This window comes from Dromaius novaehollandiae, chromosome 22 (genome assembly GCF_036370855.1).
Source record: "Dromaius novaehollandiae isolate bDroNov1 chromosome 22, bDroNov1.hap1, whole genome shotgun sequence".
Classification (NCBI taxonomy): Eukaryota; Metazoa; Chordata; class Aves; order Casuariiformes; family Dromaiidae; genus Dromaius; species Dromaius novaehollandiae.
In genome coordinates, this window is record NC_088119.1 from 9750292 (window position 1) to 9765947 (window position 15656).

The 15656-nt window shown below is 67.2% G+C and overlaps 1 protein-coding gene across 9 annotated transcripts in view; it reads right to left on the reverse strand.

Moving 5' to 3' along the window:
• Positions 1-11627, reverse strand: part of SRCIN1 (SRC kinase signaling inhibitor 1) — a 64882-nt gene extending 53255 nt beyond the window's left edge. For 4 of the 9 annotated variants that reach the window (XM_064524675.1, XM_064524676.1, XM_064524677.1 and 1 more), the window contains exons 1-2: positions 11539-11626; positions 5893-5955 (exon numbers count right to left, since the gene is read on the reverse strand). The gene's annotated coding sequence lies outside the window, so the exon portion shown is untranslated. Of the gene's footprint in view, positions 1-5892; positions 5956-11538 lie in introns of all 9 variants that reach the window. The other 5 variants (XM_064524679.1, XM_064524678.1, XM_064524683.1 and 2 more) reach the window with 4 other exon arrangements.
• Positions 11628-15656: the final 4029 nt, after the last annotated feature.

A 15656-nucleotide genomic window follows, 5' to 3' on the forward strand; every position in this document is an offset into this window, starting at 1 on the left:
CTTCCCTGCCGCGCCGCCCGAGCCACCGCCGCTGCCGCCCTCCCGCACCTCCCGCCTGGGCAGCACCTGCCCGGCTCGACTTCCCGAAGGGAGCCGGCAGCGCTGCCCGGGGCACCCGGCTCCGCGCCGGCACCGCCGGGTTGCAGCGGGGGCTCCGGCTGCCCCAGCCTCGCTGCCCTCGAGCTGCTCCGGCAAATCGCCCTGGAAAGCGATTCCGATCTATCAGGAGAGCGATAACCTGCCCCTCGAGACACCGAATCGATGCTTCCTGCTAGCCGGGGCGCCGAGCGGCGGGGGGAGCCGTGCTGGCACGGCTGCTGCCGGGGTGCGTCCGTGCCGCCGGCGCGGGAAGCGCCTCCTGCTCCGCAGCGGAGCAGGGCCGTCGGACAGGGGTTTTTTTTTGCTAAATGCACCGGAGAGCTGTGCTGTGCTGAGCCCCGCCGAGCCTCGGCCCGTACTCGCCTTGGCACGTGGGAACCGAGCTCTTTCGAGGACTTGGCTCCTGCCGTGATTTAGGGCTCGGGGAGGCAGCACAGAGCTGCGGCACCGGCGCTGCCTCCGCTTGGCCTCGCGCCGAGCCGGGCTCCGGGGCAGGGGCTCCCCCTCCGCCCGGGCCGGCCCCGGCTTCGCGTGCGTCTCCCACCTCTGTGCTCCAACGGGGCAGAAATCGGGAGATGCTAAGGCTCTGCCTCGGCCACTGCCTTTTTAGATGATTTTTGCTGGTTGCATCCCCAGGCCACACGCAACTTCCCCGGCGGGGGGACGGGAGCGACGCTGCGGCTCGCGCGGGCGGACGGGAGAGGTGGGAACGGCCCTTTCCGCACTGCCGAGCGGGACGGGAGCCCCATCGTGCTGCGGCTGTGGATGCTCAAATACCCCGAAAGCCTTTTCAGGGCCGCAAACGGCAGCGGTGCAGCGGTGCAGGCTGAGCCGTGCCTTCGCCCCAGCCCCGCGTTTCGGGATGCTCCCCCCTCCATCCTCATCCCAGGGCTGCTGCATCCGCCACGGTCGCCGGAGCGAAACGAGGGCAGCGGCTCGGCTCGGCGCGCCCCGGCCCCCCCCCGCCCCGGTGCGTACCCGGCAGGAGCGGCGTCGGCCGGCAGCGCCGCGGCTCGCGGGGGCTCCGCGCTGCTCCTGGTGCCGGCTGCGCCCGGCGGGGAAGCATGGCTGCGCCGCGGCGGGCGGCCGAATCTGCGCGACAAACACACGCACCTCATCGCACGCGCTTCATCCCCGGCAAACACGGCTTCGCTAAGCGCTCGGCATTTAAAGCAACGCGCCGGCTCCGTCAAGCTAAATCTAAGGAGACGTATCGAGTCGCGTGAGCTTTTTAGGTTAATTAAACACCGCCTCGGTTCGTTATCAAGCATGCACGCAGCGCGAGGGTGGATGCTACCGACCTGGCGGCGCGGCACCGGCTCTCACGCCGCGTCCGCAGCTGCGTCCGCGGGCGGCTCCGAGCCCGGCACTCGCCCGGCGCCGGCTCCTGCTGCTGCTGCCGAGCTAGCGAGGGGCGAGTGCCAGCTTGCCGGCTCTGCCGCCAGCTCCAGGGCTGCCGCGCGCCGCTCCGCTTCCCGCGCCGGGGGCCATTGCATCCTCCCGGCCCCGAGCTGGGGCTGGCGCTCACATCCCTTCCCTGCCCCGCAGGTTCCCCCCCTGCCTGGTTTTATTCCTCCGCGGCGTGCATGGCTGTCGCTCCCGCTCGCTTTTCCTGGCTCCGGCGTTTCCAAGCTCCCCGTGTGTCTCTGGGTATTTTTTTTTTCCCCTGCTTGAAATGTCACTGTGCCCCCTCAAACAAATCACATGGGCCGGGCGCCAGCAGCCAGTGCACATCCATCCCGCGCCCGCCGACGGCTCCCGCTCGCCCCGCGCCGCTCCCGGCCGGCTCCCGCGCCCGGAGGCTGGAGCAGCGCCGCGGGCTGCCCTGGGGCCGGCCGTCGCACGGGGCGGCCCTGCCCGGCGCTCGCTTCACTTAGCAAACGCAATTAAAAGCCAGCGCTGCCCGGAGAGCACGCGGCTCTGCTTGCCCGCCCGGCCGGTCGGTCGAGAGCTCAGTTTCCACCTGCCCAAAGTATTCGATATCCAAATTTGCACAGAAACGCGATTTGCACAGATTTAAGACCCACCCGAGGGCACTTTGCTGACCAGCTCGCTGGAAGCCTAGGAAACAGCCGCGTTTCACGGGAAACGGCCCCGGGGCACGCGCGGCTGCGAGGGGAATTTCTTCTGACATCGGTGGCAGAGAAATCGCGGACGCTGGCTTGCGCCTGTGCAGCCCCCTGCCCCTCTCCTCTCCCTCCCCGCAGGTTTCCCCACCTCGGTCTCAGTCCTTCCCTCTTTTCCCCTCCCTTTCACGGCGTCGGAGACAGGGCAAGGGGGGAGAGGCGGCAGAGAGCAGAGCAGCGGCAGGAGCCGGGGGGCAGCGCAGGAGGCAGGGGGGTCCCACGGGGTCCCTGGGGGGGGTCCCGCAGGGGACGCACGCAGCGGGTCCTGCCGTGGCCATGGCAAGGGGTGCCACGAGCTCCGCTCGCAGCCCAGCATCACCACTGGGCTTGCTCGGGAGGGGAGGTGGGCGCCCGCCCTTGCATCCAAGGGAAGCGCTTCCCGCTTTGGATGCTGGACGTTTTCCGACGTCTGCGCCTGCAAACGGTCTTGTGCCAGGGCACCACTTCGCCCTCGTTCGCCCCGCGACCCGCTTGGCCGGGGAGCTACGCACCAACGGGACAAATCCCAGCGAGAGGCTGGCAAAAGCCGCTAAGGTGTCGGGGCAACATTTCTGCATCTCGCCCCGGCCGCGAGGGAGGATGCGCGGCACCTGCGCGGGTTCACCGGCTGCGGGAGGGAGCCCTGAGCTGATTCCCCGCGCCAGCCCCACTCATCCCCGTTCAGCCCGTGAGCCCTTCCCGGAGGAGACCTCGCGGCATCTCCGCGCCGCCCCGGGCACAGTGCAGCCAGGCTCCGGCGCGGCACCGCCGGCCGCGGCGGCCCGGCAAACACTGGGGCAGTCATCGGCCAACGCTGCAGCCGCCGCGCGCCCGGCCCGGCCACAGCGCGCCCATTATACGCCCAGAGCGCGGGGCTACGCGAGGCTGCGGGAGCCGCGAGCCCGGGGGCCGGATCCTTCCCCCCCCAGACCTGCCGCTGAAAAGCCCTTTGCATCGCGGCGGCACGGTGCAGCACGGCACAGCACGGGCAGCCGCCGCTCTCAGAAACAGGGATATACTTCTAAATACATATACATATCGCTATAAACAGGCAATAGCCAAACCGGGGGTTCGAGCTCTGCAGGAGCGCTCGTCGGACGGGGGTGTCCGGAGGGGGCTCTGACCACCGGCCCCGCGGCCCCGCGCTGGTCTGGCGCCCAGGAACACCCCGGTTTCCCCCGAGTTAAGCCAAAGTGCTGCTAGCTACAGTGCTATTACCACTGCCGAAACCGGTGACTGAATGGCATTTCCCCACCGCTCCATTTGTACTTCTGTGCTCTTTACCCATTTGTAAGCTGCAGGAGGGAACAATTTAAGGCATCTGAGTGAAATGCTTAAATTAACAATTTACACATAGCTTAATTGAGGTCCCGGTCTCTTCGTCTTCCCGAGCAGGAGCCGCTAAACGACTCTGAATCATTCCCGTTTATCGGTTCCTGCGAGGTGAATTACCGGCCCTGGGCGACACGGATGCTGCTAACATCTGCACCCGGGGTGGGGGCGAAGCGGGGGGCGGCTGGCGGCGGGGGCCACCCCTGCTCCCTGCTCGCTCCGCGGTGGCAACATCCGCCTGGCGCCGGGTGCATCCCCTGCATCCGCTCCATCCTCGGCCCGGCTGCGAGCTCCCCCGCCGCCGGCCCTCGGCTCCCTTGCAGCAGGTAGGAGATGGCACCACCGAGACAGCAGCTAAGAGCAGGCACGTACGAGCTGCATGCATCACGGGTTCAGCCCGGCTGCACTAGACCATTAAAAATAATGCAATCAAAACCAGCAGGGAGGCCTGCGAGCACGTACCGCCAGGCACCGCGGGGCCGGCAGCGGCACGCAGGGGCTCGGGGCACCCCGGCCCCCCCAGCAACGCTGCCCGGCCGCGGGCGAAGCGAGCCGGGACTCTGCCCGGTGCAAACCCCGTCAGGCCGCTCGCTCCGGGAACCCGCCCCGGTTCGCATCGGCAAAGCAGCGCGGCGCATCTGTTATCACCACCCTGCTTTTAAGAAAACGGACAGGGAATCAGAGGAGGAGGAGGGGGAGGCAGGCTGCGGGCTGGCAGCGTGCTGGTTTGGGAAGGGGAGGGGGATGCACGCGCAGAGGGGAGAAGCAATGATTTTAATTAAAAGGCAAACGAGCGCACTGAAAATTGACTGGAAGCTCGGCGATATTAAAAAGCCGTTGACTCTGTGAATTATTCCTCCTTGGGCTGCCTGGCGGGGGAGGCACGGAAACAGCACGGGCTGTTTAACGCCCCGACTCCGGGAGCGCCGAGGACGGGAAAGCGGAGCAGGATTCCCGAGCACCGGCCGGGAAGAGGCCGTTCCCGGGGCGCAGGGCCGGGGGGAGCCCCCTCCCCGCTTCCCACCCGTCCACGGCCGCTGCCCCCTCCACGCAGGGACCCGAGCGGGGCCGGAAAACCTGCTGCCAAAACCCGAAATGGGGTGAAAGAGCAGCTCCGGCTTCCGCTGCTTCCCGCAGCAGCAGCTCCTCGGCCTAATAGACTTTTGGAAGGGGTCACAAACTCCCGTTTTCTGGCGAGACAAGCTCATTAACGGGCATCGTTACGCCGCTGCAGGATGACCTTAGAGCCGTCTGTGCGCTCACCTCCGCGAGGACGCCGTTTCGGAGAGCAGGGGCTTTTAATCTTGGCCAGACAAAGGCAGAACGGGATGTGATAGCTGCGAGCAAAGTGCCAGAAACGCAGGCAAGGAGCAGCGAAGGCGCCGGGGGCCGGGAGCAGCCCGGGAGCAGCCCGTGCGTGGGCTGGTGGCTCCCCGCCGTCCCCCATCTCCGGATCCCAATGCAAGAATGGCTTTTTGCTGCCTGCATCACGCGAGAGGTCAAACCAGGTGACCGGAAGGGTCTTTTCTGGCCTTAAAAAGTGCATCTGAATTATTCCCATTCCTTGCACTGCAGCAGCCTCCCCTGGGAGACTTGGGCAGAAGAGGGGAGCGCAGGGGCTGCTCCGGGGATGCCACGCCACGCCACCTTGCCCTGGGTGAATCCCTATCGCAATAGGAAGCTGCCCAGACTGTCTGAAAACTTGCGCCCTGGCAAAGCATCACCGTAATGCGACATCTCCATAGCGCGTAGAGGTTGGCGTCAACGCAACCCGCAGTCGTCCCCGGTGGGAGACCACACGCACCGGGCTGGGTGACCAAACTGCAAGGGCCGGGCACGGTGCAACGTCCAGACGGGCGACAGACAACCCCTAACTCCTGCAAAAAGCGGCTGGCAGCTGGCACGAGAAGCACCGGTCCCGAGGCACCGGCCCGCTCCGGCTCTCCGGCTGCGGCGAGCACGCACGCCTTTGGGAGCCGCGAGGGTAACCGCGCGTGCGGCTCTGGGGCAGCGACCGAGCCGGAGCAAAGCCCAGCGCCCAGCGCCCAGGCAGGGCCGTGGGGATGCTCGGACCGGCCGTGGGCCGCTGCCCTCATCTCGCTCCCCCGCTCCCGTTTCGGGGTAACGCTGCTTGACAGCGACGCACGTCCCTGCGGACAGACAGACGGACGCACCAGGGCAGCTCCCCTCGGAGCTGCCAGCTGAACCCAGGATGAACACCCTAAGGCATCATCACGACGGCCCGGGGGGGCCGCTCGCCGGTCCCTCCGCGCTCCCCTCGCACCGTCTGGCTCCACCGTCCGCGCTCGCCCGGCTCCTCGGCAGGCGCCGCGGCTCGCCCGGCCCCGGTACTGACCTGGTGCCTTTACGCAGAGGGAACAGAGTCCTGGCTTCTTCCCTCCCGCAAGGCGATCGAGCCCTGGTTAAGGACAGGAAAGGAGGAGATTCAGGAATGAACACGGTCCGGCCGGAGCCGTGCGCCGGGGACGGAGGGGAATAAACAAATAAATTCGAGCAAACACAGACATGATAAATCCAAAACACAGGCGCGGCGGGAGCAGGGACCGGCGCGGTGACCTGGGGCTTGGCAGCGGGGTCCGAGCTGTCCCAGCCCCGAAATGTTCCCTCGCCCGGGAACGCCGTGGGAGTGACCAGCCCATCGCGCACGGGGAGTGGGGTTACGAGCACGGAAAGGCAACGGAGAGCCAAATTGGATGAGCTTAGCCTCTCCTTTGGGATAAACCCCCAAGCTGGGGGGTTTTGGCCTCCAAAAACGGGGGTTTGGGTCTCCTGCACCGCTGCACGAGTCCCCACGGCTCAGGGAGCGAACGCAAAGACTCGCGGGTCACGGACGGATTTCACACCAAGAGCGAGCGAATAATCTGAAAAACATTATGGGAAAGAAACAAGGAGCACGAAATGAAAGTGGAAAATCTGTCCTAAATGCGCTTTATTCGTTTGTTTTGATAATTGTAGCTCAGGTTTAATTATTTATGGCGTGTTTTGTAACGTGCCAGGAAACGTGCTGGAGCGAACGTGTCGTGTTTACGGCGGCTGCACCCGGCGAGGCAGCTGCCGGGACCCGGCCGCGCGTGGGAACGGGAATGGGAACGGGAAGGGGGCCGGAGGCGGGGGACAACCCGCCGGACCCCGCACAGCGCAGGGATGCTGCGGGTCCCCAAAATGGGCTCCTCTGCAGGACACCCTCACTCCCCCCTGCCTCGCGATGACCCCGCAGCGACAAAACGGCGCTTTGCTAGTGCAAGCTTGCAGGAGCGTGGGCCAGACGTGGCTCTTCTCGCACAAAATTTTCCATGAGAAAAAAGACTGAGTTCTCCAGCCTCACGACTAGGATTTACGCGGTGCTGGTGGGGAAGGAAAGGGCCCCGGACCTCGGGCAGACGCCGTCCCCGTGCGCCTCGGTTTCCCGGGGCCGGCGGGGCGCTGACAGCCAGCTTTTACGACCGGTGACGGCTGAAGAGCCTCATTATTATCCACTGAGCGCCGTGACCTTTCCGGAGCTGTTTTTCCCGCGCGGGCCGCTCCATCGCAGCGCCCTTGAGCGTCCCTTGGCGGCTTCGCTCCCTGCGCAGCAGACGAGGAAAGGGCTGAAAAACCCCAAACCGTGCTCTCTTTGATCCCCCCCGGCACGGAGGCGACATGCGGGAAGGGAGGAGGGAGAAGCGAAGCCGGGGAGGGTGGGATGGAGGCACCACTCGTCCCCTCTGCCTGGCCAAGCCCCGGGAATCAGGTCCCCTCCGGGGAGCGGAGGCTCCCGGGAGCCTCCCGTGCTCGCCCGGGTGCTCCGGCTCCCTGGGCAGGAGCAGCAGCCGCGGGACCGGCCGTCTCCTGGGACGTGACACGAAGGCGCCCGGGCTCAGCCCGTGGGGGCGGACGCCCTGCCCCCCCCCCCCCCCCCCGCCACCGCGGCACACGTTCCCGCAGCTCTAATTGCAGGAGGGAGGTGCTGTATTTTTCCATGCATGAAGATCCAAAGTGACACTTTTTCCCTTCTCTTTTTGGAGAGGGAAGAGAGCTGGCTCACGAACACACAACCGCGGAGCCAAGCGAAACCCCGAGCGCCGCGACAGCAGCCCTGCGCGCCCCTCCCGCGCTGCCCTGCCAAGCGCCGCGGCAGCCGCACAGGCGAAGCCGACTGACAGGTGGCTGTTTCACACCCGATGGCTGTGTCACTCGGCGCGGCCGCGCTGCCTCCTCGCCTCCGACAGATGGACGGGGTTTCTAGCCCGGCTGCGGCCCGCGGCGACAGCAGCGAGCGCGGGCGGCTCTGCCCTGGGCAGGGCTGGGAGCGGGTCCAGCGGCCCCGGCGCTCGGCAGCTGCAGCGGGAGCAGGCAACGCGCTCCAGCGCGGCACCCAAAAATACCAGGCGCCTGCTGTACGGGGGGGCGAGCCCGGGTGGCCAGGCGCCAGCAGGGAGGTGGCAAGAAGCGCTGTCGGGGCCGCCGGGGCTGGCTGCAGGTAACGCTGGCGAGAGGCGCCCGATTTACGCCCAGAAACGCTGCGGGAATTTGGCTTCTGAAACATGTCAGTGCTTCAAACCGTGCACTGCCTGCAGCCTGGGCCAGGGCAGGATGCTGAGCCCGGGGTGCCCGCCGCCCGCGCTCCCAGGGCCCACCATGCTCCTGCCTGCGCTGTGCCGTGGCCACGGGAAACGCCGGCGGGCAGGACGGGGGTCCCGCAAGGGGAAGGGGGAGCAGCGGAATGAGCTCTGCCACATCTCATCCTGTCCCCGCTCTGCACCAGCAAAAGCATCCCATTCTCCTGCCGTCCTGCGTTTGGTCCCCTTTCAGCCCAAAACATCCCATTTAAAAGCAAGCCCCCCAAAAATGAGCCGAAAGCCGGTCCACTACTCCAGAGCGTCTCTCTGGGAGCTGCGCTGCCGTGGGGGGGGTCACGGCCTCCCGTCGCCGCCTTGGGTATCGCTGGGGGTAATGAGACCGGTTAACGAGAGTCACATCGCAGTGCCCGGCCCAGGGACCTCGACGCGGAGAGCAGCCTGGGGAGGGGGTCGGGGGAACCCTGGCAGCCGCCGGCCCGAAAACCGCGGTGCCACGGCGGTGCCCCTGCGGAGACGGGACGCTGCCCCCCGGGTCCTGCTGCGGTGGCGGCTTCGCGGGGGCCGAGCGCCGGGACGGCACACGGTAATGGGGGCAAGGAGCCGGGACGGGACCCCAGGCAGCTCCCCGTCGCCTCTCCCCTCCCAGTGTGGCCACCACGCTGGCTCCCAGTTTGGGCACACACCGGATTGCCCCAGCTGGAGCTCCCAGCCGTGCTGGGAGCTCGGCCGCATCCTCCTCCTCCTCCTCCTCCTCCCCTCGCAACCAGAACATCGCAGCATCGGGGAAAAAACAACCAAGCCCTAAGTGCTTCCCCCTTCCTCCACCCCCCATCAGCCCTTCTGCTTGAGATGAAGTTTTTTTTAAAAAAGTCCTCATTTGCATTTATTCCAAAAGTGGAAACCATGCAGGGGGAGGGAGAAAAAAAATAAAACCAGCTGACAGCAAAGTTTTATTATCCCCATTGGGCGGTGAGGAGCAAACCAGTAATTTTTCAGCGAGCGCCTGAGCTACTTTGCTTTCGCACCTGCAGCCCGGCGGCGAGGGGGGACAGGGACGGGGCCAAGCCCCCACCTGCCGCCCCGCGCGGGGCCGGGTTGGGCCGTCCCCGGAGCGATGCCGGGCAGGGGAGATCAATGCGTGGCGGAGAATTGATCCCTGTAATTAAACCCCGTGGCGGCAGCACAGGGACGTGGGGGGAGGACGGGGACGGGGGAGCGGGTGCTCCTGCCTGGCCCAGGCCACTGCCGCGGGACCGTGCTGGCCCGGGAAGGGGGAGCGAGGATGGTGTGGAGGGACCGGCCCTCCCTCCTCCTCCTCCTCCTCCTCGGGGCAGGGCAAGCTGGCACCCACGGGAGAGGCAGCTTCATCCACCTTTTCCAGAAAGGGGGAAAAAAGCAAGGCACGGGGGAGCTAAGCGACTTGCCCAAGGTCGTACAGCGAGTCCGGGCATGAGCCCGAGCCGACGCTAACCCCGTCGCCTCCCAGCCCGGCGCAGCCGCCGCGCCGGGTCTCAGCGTCACCCACGTGGCCGGGGCCACCCATGCTGCTGGCCACCGTCCCCAGGGAGGAGCCGCGAGCAAGACAAAACGACGGGGGCGAGCATCCGAGCATCCCTCCCTCCGAGCATCCCTCCCTCCGAGCATCCCTCCCTCGCTGGCCGAGTATCCCTGCATCCCTCCCTCGCCGCCGGGGAAGGGGAGGGCTCGCGTGCTCCCGGCGATGAATAAAGACCCTGTGCACAAAGGCACCAGCCCTCGGGCAGCTCCGCGAGGGCTGCCGGCTCCCCCCTGGCCTTCACCACCCTCCTCCTCGGCCCCGAGGCAGTTTGCAGCGCTGGGGCCCTTCCGCGGGGACGGGGAGCTGGTCAGCGGGGGCCCCTTCCGAAGGCGCGCGAACGCCGCCGGCATCGGGGGCAGGCTGGGGGGAGATAATTAGCACATGGAAAATGCTTCCATTAAAATGAAGGAAGAGCCGCTGCTGGGCGGCAACCGTGGCGCGGGTCTGGCTGCTCCGGCGGGGCGCTGGGGCTGGGGCTGGGCGCGCCGTGGGGCAGGGGACCCCACGCCGTGGGGCGGGAGGGAGCACACTGCGCCCTGGGCTGGCCGTCGCAGCGGTCGGGAGACCTAACCCCGGTATTTCTGCGATTTTGGGGTCCCCAGGAGCGATGCAGCGGATGGCAGGGCAGGGGCACCCGCACCCCGTACGGCGCTGGGAGGGAAGCGGGACCAGCCGGGGAGAGCGCTCCCTTCCCACCCCATCCAGCCGCGACGCCCCCTCCTCCCTGCCCAGGCGAAACCCCTCCCGCACCCCGAGAGACGCCCGTGAACGGGTGCTGCTCCAGGGGCGCTTTCCCAGGGCGAAGCACCCACGAAGCCACGTTCCCCCGGCGCTGGGTGCGGCGGGCACAGGCGTCGAAGCTCCGCGGCACCCGGCCCGTCTCGCCCCGCCGGGGCTGAAGCCGGGAGAACAATAGAGGCGAGAAGCCGGGCGAAGCCGGGCGAAGCCGGGCGAGCGCCAGCGACGTCCGCGGCGAAGGGAGACAAAGGGACCAGCGGGCAATGACGCCCTCGCCGCCCGAAACGCAGCCCTGGCACGGCCCCCGGCCCGCCGACGGGGCGGTTGGCCACGGCACGCTACACACGTGTGGGCACCCACACCCCGGTGCAGGCACCCCCCCACCCCGGTGCATGCACCTGCACCCCGTGCACACACCCCGGCGCATGCACCTGTACCCTGGTGCACACACCCCCACCCCCGTGCACACACCCGCACGGGGGGGTCCGGCCCTCGTCACCCCCGGCCGCGCAGGGGGCGAGGCGGATGCACTTCGGTGCAGGGCAGCGGAGCGGGCCGGGGGGGCGGGGGGGGAAGGCAGCATTTGGAGTTATTTTAAGCGCCCCCCGGCTGAGTGCAGCCTGGGATGGGGCAGATTTTTCCTCCCCAGAGGAGGCTCGGAGCATCCCGCCGGGCGGCTCGGCCGCCGCTTTGTGCTTCCTCCGCAGCCCGGGGGGAGGCGGGCGGCAGCGGGGGGGAGCGGCCGCAGCCTCCCCGCTCCTGCCCCTCCGGCCCCCGAGCAGCCGCCGGCCCGGTGCGGGGGGCGGAGGGGGGGGACGCGGAGCCCCCCCCGCGCGGCGGAGCCCCCCGCTCAGCCCCCAAAGCCGCAGCAGCGCGGAGACCCCCGAGCCCCGGCGCCGCCGCCCCGCAGCGCCGCGGGGATCCGGCAGCCGCCGCCTCGCCCCCCCCGGCCGCCGCCGCGCCCCAGCCGCGGTGCCCGGGCGCCGGCGATGCTGCACCGGCGGGAGAAGGAGGAAAGAAAAAAAAAAAGAAGAAAAGAAAAAAAAATAAACAACCAAACCAGCAAAGCAAAGCGGAAAAAAAAAAAACCAAAAAAACCAAAACCACACAAATAAAAACAAAATACCTGCTACTTAAGAATGGGTGCACATAGTGAGAGGGACCTGCCTTGGGAGGGAGTGTTCCCCATGTCGCCGCCGCTCGCTCGCTCTCCCTGCGCTCTGCCTTCCGCGGGCGCGCGGCGGCCCCGCGGCCCCGGGCGGCGGCGGCGGCGGCGGCGGCGGGGACGCGCGGCGGGGACGCGCGGCGGGCGGGGAGCGCGCCGCGCCGCGCGGGGCCGGATGGCGACAGCGCATTAGCTCATGATGGATGAGCGGGCGGGGGGGCGGCTCCCCGCCCCCCCCTTAAAGGCCCCCGCGTGTTATCCGGGCGCGGCGCCCGCACGGCGGGTCCCCCCCCTGCCCGGGCCGGCGGAGCCCCTGCGGGTCCCCTGGGGTGGGCAGCATCCCCCCCCCCCCCCCCCGCCGCACGGACGGCGGCATCGGTTTTGCTGTCGGGGTCAGGGACAAAGCAGGCAAAGAGGGTGCTGGGGAGGGGGCGGGAATGCCCCCAGTGAGCAGCCGGGTCCCCTGGCCCCCGCGACCGAAACGGCCCCGCCAGCACCGGGCGATTGCAAAACCCCCGCGTGAGCAGCCAGCGAGGACGGGGCGCAGCAGGGTGGGGGGCCCGGTCCCCCCTCCACTGGGGGGTCCCCACCCAGGTGCCGCCGTGCACGGCCGGACCCAGCCACGTGTCACAGCGAGCCGCCCTCTCCCGCGGCGGCGCGTCAGCCGGGTGCCACAGCCCGCGGGCACCGGCAACGCCGGCTCCATCAGGAGAACATCCGCGGGGCGACGGCCTTTTCCAGCGCCAACGCCAGACTGGCGCGCTCCTGAGAGCGGGACGCCCCGCCACGCACGGCCGCCGGCGGCACCCCGGGGCTGGCATCGGCCGCGTGCATGGGGCAAAGGGCCCGCTGCAGGGCACAACCCCTCCGGGCCTGGCTGCGGACCCCCGCAGCGGCTCCGTCGCCTTGCAACGGCTCGCAGTGCCCTGCAACCGCGTCTCGTTGTGGGCAGGACAGGGAGCTCTTAGTGCCAGCAAGGAGGAACGAGACGGAGGGCGGGAAGGGGGAGAAAAAGGATGAATGAAAGCGGAGATGGAAAAAGACCCCGAGTCACCGTTAAACCTGGGAGCGCTCCGGAGATGTGATGGAAGGTGAAGTGTTCACAATGCGGAGCCGAAGTCTCCGGTCCGCGTCGCGCTGGTAGTCAGACCGAGATGAGCTAATGCTCCCCTCTGGCACTAAAAATCCCTCGTTTAATAGCAAGTCCTGCTCTGCAGCCCTGCCGCTCGGCGGGAGACGCGGCGCCGGGGAGGGTCGGTGGCTCCCATCCTGGAGGGGGGACGGATCCTGCGCCCCAGCACCACGGTGCCCCGGAGGAGCGGCTCAGAGACACTTGGGGATAGCCAGGACAGATGTAAAACTGGCTGGAAACGAGGACAGACGGACGGACGCACGCCCGGTGGCACCGCGCTGGCCGGGAAGCTCCAGGGCTTCGCGGCTTTCCGAGAAGAGGCAGGAGCTTGGATCGCGGCAAATCCAAGCGAGCCGGCGAAACGCTGCTACACGACCCAAGATGTGGCCTCATCGGCACATCTATTTTCTAACAAGTTACACGTTCCCTTCAGAGCGCCAGTCATTTCAAAAACACATTAAGGAGAAATATTTGAAAGCTAAAATGTATTAAACAAGCACTTCATCCTCATCGGCGGAGGGGTTATGGACCTTTGCTGGTCTCCTTCCAACAACCTTGCACACAAGATACCACGAGGCACCGCCTGATTTCCAAGAGCCGTTAAAAGCATGTGCGAGCGAGGCGAGTGCTGGGGAAAGGGCCGGTGTGTCGCGGCCCTGAGCCCGGCCGGTGAGTCCCCTGCGGCCCCCGGGGGCCGAGACGCCACAGCTGATGGCGGGCACGGGTCACCAGCCAGCCCCCACCCGCACTTGCAGGAGCCACCTGAAAACACCCAAAGCTTTTTGCAAAAAAAGCATGCAGGAGTGCAAGTTTACTTATTTCTATTCTCTGATCTTTTGCCATGGGAAATTTGCAGAGGGGGCAAATTGCAGCCATGAGAAACAGGAATTTAATATAAAAATGGAAGGCGGGTACAGCACGCGAGCACGCGACTCCGGGAGCTGGCACGTTAGCGGGAGAGCAAGCCCTCGCAGATGAGCACGAAAGCTTCGAGAGCGGGAAGCCGCCGGGGAAGCAGCTCTGCCCGCCGGCACGGGGAGGACGGCCCCGTGGGCTCCCAGCACCGGCCCCGCTGCAGAACCGCAGCGGCCGTCAGCGAGCTGCCGAGGAGCAGGATCGCCCGTCCCCGCGCAGGGCTGCGGCTCCCACCCGCCGGTGAGGGCGAGCGCCGGGACCGTCCCAGCGCCCCACGGTGCCGTGCGCTGCCGGACGAGCAACCGGAGAGCCACGACCCGGCACCCCAGCCGTTTCACACCCCTGAGCGCCTCGACGCTAAGGGGACGGCCGCGTCAGCCCTCCAACACCCTGCCTCTCGGTCTCGGCACATTCCCCCAGCGAGGAGCTTCCCACCACGTGGCTGTGGACAAGTGCTTTCCTCTTACCCGCTCCGGCTCCCCGGGGACGTCCCGCTTCCCCCCATGGGCTGCTCCGGAGGAGGCGATGCAAAACCTTCACCAAGCCCCAAAGCACCACGCTCAGTCCCAGCAAAATCAAGGCACAGCCTGCCCACGCTCTGTCCCCGACACCCACCGGGGAGGGAGCGGGAGGCGGCCGGGGGCTGAGCGCTGGTACGAGCATCACCTGGGCGCCCGCAGCGCCCGGGGCAGCTGCCCCAAACCGCGCCGGAAACGCAGGTGCGATGCCTGCCGGCCCCCTCCCCGCGGAGGCGAGAGGGCCACAAGTGAGATGAGTTTGCCATCCTCTCTCGAATCCAAAGTCTTGTCCTCCAGCACAGATGCACCGAGCCCGCCGCCTCCCCTCCCCGCCTGGCAGCCTCGTCATCTCGGCTCGGAGACTTTGAAGCACAAGTCTGAGCATCTGAAGCGCCAGAGCCTGCCTTGCTCATATTTTTAATCTCGCTTCACACCGAGCCATCCCACACACATCTGTCCCCCCCGAGCACATGCTCAGATGCGCCCGGGTGCCCGGCCCGGCGCCCACGCGGCCCGCACAGCCGCGCACGCTGCCATATATAACGCGCCCGGTCACGCAGCAGCCTTCGCACGCTCGGCCGGCCGCGCGGGCCGGGGGGGCTGCGCGGTTTCCGTCCCCTCCTCCGGACCCGCTCCTATTCCCGTCACCTCTGCAAACGCACCCGAAAAGCCTGGGACAGCTGAGCCGGCAGGACACGAGGGCCACGTTTGCACTGCCAGCCCTTTTCCTCCTGAACCCCACCATCCGCAGGGTCCCGCCGGCATTGCCCAGGTTTTCCGCTCCTGAGCAGCCCCCGCTACGGCCAAAGCTGGACCCACAGCGCAATTTAATGATCTGCAGTTTAAAGCTGGGGAAAACAAGGCTGCAGAGCAGGGAAGGGGCTTCGCTGGGCAATGTGGGTGTCGGACCCTGCTCCGCAGCGAGCTGCCTCCGTCCCGGAGAAACCCCCCTCTCTCCGGGACTGCAGGACAACGAGCTGGGCGAGCCATGGAAAATACCTAGAAAAGGGAAAAACATTGCAGAACCTGCATAAATTCCCCAGCCGGCTCCATATAAGGGTAAAAATGGGAGGAGATGGCCGCCCTGTTTCGCAGTGAATGGTGAGGGCTCAATAACAGCTAAATAATACATGTATTGGCAGATGCTCGGGAGCAAAGCTATCACAGACAAATAGATTTTATTGTCTCGGAAAGGGACCATTTGCCGCCGCGATGTCCCTCCCCATCTGGAGCATGCAAGGAAGCTGAGAGCCCATCCCGGAGTCTGTCCATGCCCGATTTCCACCAGGAACTGCTCCGGAAAGCTGCCGGGTACTGAGCAAGCTCCGGAGACAGAGCGATGCCTGACGCCGCGGCCAGCCCCAGCGCAGGTGGACAGCAGCGACCACCCAAACTGCCCCGGCTTGAAGCAGGGGGGGGCTCAAAACTAGCAAAACTGAAGTCCCTGAAGAGGAGGGAGGTGTCGGGGTGCTCGGCGCGGGCTGCCTGGGGCCGGGCGCTGGGGGGGCCGCGCT